Raw genomic sequence first — 5,831 nt, 5'->3', positions numbered from 1 at the left:
GTATCGAATTACGGTGACGAATCTTAAATTGAGTGTAAACTTCATTCATCATCTTGCTATTCAAATTTTTGACATTATAAAAAATAATTATCTCTGGAAGCCCATATTTGCATATTATCTCTTTTTTTATGAATTTGCATACCATAAATCGGGTCACACTAGTGTATGATACGGCTTCTACCCATTTGGTAAAGTAATCAGTCATTATAAAGATGAATCTATGTCCATTTGAAGCTTTTGGAGTGATGAAACCGATGACATCCATACCCCACATAGAGAATGGCCATGGAGGAGCTAAAACATGTAACGCTGTTGAAGGAGTGTGGATCTTATCAGCATAGATCTAACACTTATGGTATTTTTTAACATAATCAATACAGTCACTTTTCATTGTCAATCAATAGTATCTAACCCTCATAATTTGTCTAGCCATCATATGATTATTTGCATGTGCCCCACAAACTCCATCATGTATTTCTTCAATAATCTTCTTCGCTTTAGCTGTATTTACACATTTTAAGAGTACTTGATCTTGACCCCTTTTATAGAGGACATCTTCATCAAGAAAGAAACTCATAGCCAACCTTCTAATAGTTCTCTTATCATTTTCTATTATATGTTCTGGGTATTGTTGGCTTTTAATGTATTGAATGATGTCATGATACCATAGTTTCCCATTAACTTTTTCTTCAAGACCTGAACAATGTGCTGGTTCATCATTCACATCCAGCTTGATGGGTTAGATTTCAGTATTTGCATCTATTTTAATCATTGCAGCTAAAGTAACCAGTGCATCAGCAATTTGGTTTCCCTCTCTAAGTAAATGCTCAAATTGAACTTCTTCGAATTGTTTAAACAATTGAGAGATTTACTTATGGTATCGTATCAACTTGAAATCTCTGGTTTCCCATTCTCCTTGTAACTGATAGATGACTAGAGCTGAATCTCTAAACACATCTAATACTTTGATTTTCTTTTCAATTGCTGCTTACAGACCCATAACACAGGCCTCATACTCAGCCACATTATTTGTGCAATTAAAATCTAACCTGACTGTAATGGGATAATAATGCCCATCAGGAGATATTAAAATTACCTCAATACTATGACCCAAATCATTAGCAGCTCCATCAAAATACATCCTCTAAAACTCTTCAATAGGTTCATTTTCTTCAATGGCCATCACATCTTCATTAGGGAACCCCAAGTTCATTGGTTCATAATTTTTGACAGCATGATCAGCAAGAAACTCGGCTACGACACTTCTTTTTATAGCTTTTTGAGTTACATAAATGATATCATATTCTGAAAGCATAACTTGCCACTGTGCTATTCTTCCTGTCAATGAGGGCTTTTCGAAGATATACTTAATAGGATCCAGCTTTGCTATAAGCCAAGTAGTGTGATAAAGCATATATTGTCTAAGCCTTCGAGTTGTCCAGGCTAATGCACAACATATCTTCTCTAATGGTGAATACTTTGACTCATAATCAGTGAATTTTTTGCTCAAGTGGTATATTGCTCGTTCTTTCCTATAAGTTTCATCTTTTTGCCCCAACACGCATCCCATGAAATTTTTATGCACTGTTAAGTACAAGATCAAAGGTTTTTTCGAGATTGGAGGCACCAACACGGGTGGATTTGACAAGTATTCTTTGATCTTATCAAAAGCTTCTTGGCATTCATCATTCCATTCTCCTGGATCATGTTTTCTGAGAAGCTTGAAAATAGGATCGTACTTATAGGTGAGTTGAGAGATGAAACGAGCAATATAGTTCAGTTTCCCTAGGAAACCTCGCACTTCTTTTAGGGTACGAAGAAGAGATAAGTTTTGGATGGTTTGTATCTTATCCAGGTCCACTTCGATTCCTCTTTCACTAACCACAAAGCCCAATAGTTTTTCTGACTTGACACCAAATGTACATTTAGCAAGATTCAACTTTAGCTAAAATCTTCTCAACCTGTCAAACACCTTTTTGAGATTGACTATATGATCTTCTCTTTCATGAGATTTGCAATTATATCATCCATATATACCTCTATTTCTTTATGCATCATGTCATGGAAGAGAATCACCATTGCTCTTTGATAAGTGACACCTGTATTTTTAACCCAAAGGGCATGACTTTGTAACAGAATGCTCCTTACATGGTCACAAATGTAGTTTTCTCCATATCATCTCGAGCTATCTTGATCTGATTATAGCCTGAGAAACCATCTATAAAGGAAAATGTGGAATGCCTAGCAGTATTATCCACTAGAGTATCGATGTGAGGTAAAGAAAAGTTATCCTTAGGGCTTGCTCTATTCAAATCTCGATAATCAATATACATTCTCACTTTTCCATCCTTCTTAAGAACTGGCATTATGTTGGCTACCCATTCAGGATATTTTACCACTTTTAAAAATCCAACATCGAATTGTTTCTTCACTTTCTCTTTAATTTTCAGTAGCATCTCTGGTTTTATGTGCCTTAGCTTTTGCTGCATCAGCTTACATCTTAGTTTTAAAGGTAACTTGTGCTCTACAATATCAGTGCTGAGTCCTGGCATATCCTGGTAAGTCCACACGAACACATCTACATATTCTCGAAGCAGTTCTTCTAGCTTTTATCTTTCAAATGATAGAAGAGATATACCAATTTTAACCTCTTTTTTGTTTTCACCATCTCCCAAATTCACTAATTCGATAATTTTTTGATGGGGTTCAATTGGCTTATCTTCATGTTCTATTAATTTTAACAAATCAAGAGGCAATGTGTAGTTATCCGAATTAAGTTCATCAACATGAATTAAGTTTTCAAAATCAAATCCGAGATTATTGCCATGATTATTTTCATGTTCATTGTTTGAGACCCTACAAACGATAAGATGAAGAGAATATTGGCACACAAAAATGGAATGACAAGAAAATAATGGAAAAAAAAAATGAAAAGTAAAATGAAAATGAAAATAATAAGAGAAATGCGGATCCATCTTCTAAGTTTTTTATTAAAATGGTAAACATAGACACACCATAAAAGATCTCCTAATACTTGTAAAAAGTAATTAGGGATTTAAGGTTTCACAGTACTTTACTTTTTTAAAGTTTTAAAAACAACTGGCAACTCTGTAACTTTCTAATTATCCAGCTCCAAATCTGAAGGATAAGGATACATGAATAGCTATTCACTTCGACTCTTCTTTTCTTCATCATCCACCATTTGAATGGCCAGCTCTGAAAATTTTTCCATGAATTTTACGCTTAGAACTCTCGATGAATTTGGATAAATATATCCTCCTGAATGAAAAGAATCATAGAGGTATAGAATGACCATAGGTTCTGACTCCGGCTCATATCCTCTAAGATTAGCTATCCTCTTATCTCTTTTCTCATTCACCATTCTTATTTTATCCCCTCTTGATGGCTTATATCTCAAGCCAAATTTGTCTCTCTTTTTATCTATGGTCGATGACTTTGTGATTCCTTACAGGTTCTTCCCAAGTCCGACTTTAGGTCGCCATTCCATCTTGGTAAGCTGTTTGATCACCATTTTAGTTATCATAAACAAGTGTGGTGAATACAATTTAGATCCTTCAGCTGTATATGTTGCATTGATAATCTCAAAGAATCTATAAGAGCATTCTAAAGCTTCATCTGCTAATTTCACATAAGGAGTATTTATTGGTTGAGTTACCAATAAATCTTCTTCTCTTGCCATACATGTTAGCTTTCCTTCAATAATGAATTTGACTTTTTGATGTAATGAGAATGGAACAACACTTGCCATATGGATCCATGGCCTATCCAATAAATAATTATATGAAAGAGAGATGTCCATAACTTAAAATTTTACATTGAAAGTGTATGGGCCAATCTGTAATGACACTTCTATATCTTTCAGCACTTCTCTTCTGGTTCTATCAAAGGCTCTCACTATCATATGACTAGGTTTCATATAAGATCCATCAACAAAGAGTTTTACCAGAGTAGTCACAGGTATAACATTGATAGATGAGCCATTATCAATCAAAACCTTAGCCATTATATGACCTTTATATTTTACAGTAATGTGAAGAGCCTTGGTACTTTCTCTACCTTCAGGAAGAATCTCTTTATCACTGAAAGAGATATAGTTTGAAATTATCAGATTACCAACAAGCTGTTCTACATATTCAACAGAAGTATTGTGAGACACATATGCTTGATTTAGCACATTCAGTGAAGCATTACAATATGACTCTGAACTGAACAATAATGACAATAACGAAATTCTAGCTGGCATCTTGTTAAGCTATTCTATCACGCTATACTCGCTATGTTTTATTAACTTTAGAAATTCACATGCTTCACTCTCAGATACTAACTTCTGACATTCTTTTTCTGGGGTTACGTCAAGATCATTCTGACTTTCATTTTTTTCTCCTACCTTGGCTTTCTCTTTTCTAATTTTTTTAGAGCCTTTGAGGTATAACACCTCCCACTTCGAGTTATGCCTCATACACCCGTTATGTTGGCAGTATTTAGGTTGACTACGATATCATAATCATACTTCCAAGGTACTACTTTATCATTCTGATATGGAAAAAGACCAGAAACTTTAATTATCACCACTGGTCGAGAGATGAGCTTTTCTAGCTTTGATGTTGGCTTCTCATCATAATAGATAGTTACCGGTCTACGCATAAACTTATTCTTTGAATCAATGGTAGACACTTCAGCTTTCACCAATTCTTTTCTCTCTTGGTAAAACTCTATTTGACCTTCATCCATCAATTTTTGCACCTCTTGACGAAATTGACGACAATTCTCGATAGAATGCCCCAAAACACCTCTGTGTTAATTGTAGCTTTCAGTTGAGTTATTTACTTTAGAGCAATTTTGAAGTTCTATTGACTTTAACATGTCAGCTTTGACCAATACTTCAAACACGTTAGCCATCGGAGTCTTAACTTCATTTATTTTTTCCTTCACATGGCTTCTTTGCCCATCAATTAAGGCATTTATTGATGGTCTGGTATAATTTGGTAGAAGGTTCCCATTGACATTTGGAGTTTTTTGTTGGTTGGTATCAAAATTTAATACTCTTTCATTGATTAACCCTTGTACTTTATGCTTCAAAGTAGTACAATTTTTAGTGAAATGACCTAGATTCTCATAATGATAATCACAATATACATTGAGGTCATACCATTTTAGAAATAAAGGTTTCAAGGGTTCAATAATAACAGGAGCAAGCATATGTTTCTCAACAAGTCAAGGATACAAATCTATGTATATCATGAGAATGAGATCGAAAGTGATTTTTTTTTTGTATTTTCAAGGCTCTTAAACCACTATTAGGACTGGATCTCCATTCTGGTCTGATAGGTACAACAGGACGATTGTAGGTACGTGTCTGAAAAGATGGCTAAAAACGGGATGGATAAACTGTTATGGTAATGATTGGTATGGTTGATATGAATGAGGGATGGATGTAACATGGTTTACAGAAGGGTAATGGGTTTGGTAGATTGGTGTAGGATAAAGTGTGAAACCTTTGAATTGTTACCCCATATAGTTCACTGCTTGGGCTTCATTCTCTTTCCTTTTAGGAGCTCTACTTTTTCTTACTCCACGTGTTTCTCCTGCATCGAGCTTACCATTTTTTATGGCATTTTCAATGATCTCACCTGATATCACCATATCTGTAAAGTTTTTGATTGCATTGCCTATCAATCTCTCATAGTACGGTGCTTTCAAGGTATTCACAAATAAAACAGTTATTTTTTTCTCAGTGAGAAGAGGTTAAACTTGTGCAGTCATGTCTCTCCATCTTTGTGCATACTCTTTGAAGTTTTTAGTTACTTTTT

This window comes from Durio zibethinus, chromosome 22, assembly GCF_047325235.1.
Source record: "Durio zibethinus cultivar Kanyao isolate XHJ-2024 chromosome 22, ASM4732523v1, whole genome shotgun sequence".
NCBI classification, from domain to species: Eukaryota; Viridiplantae; Streptophyta; class Magnoliopsida; order Malvales; family Malvaceae; genus Durio; species Durio zibethinus.
Note: the sequence above shows the minus strand (reverse complement) of the source record.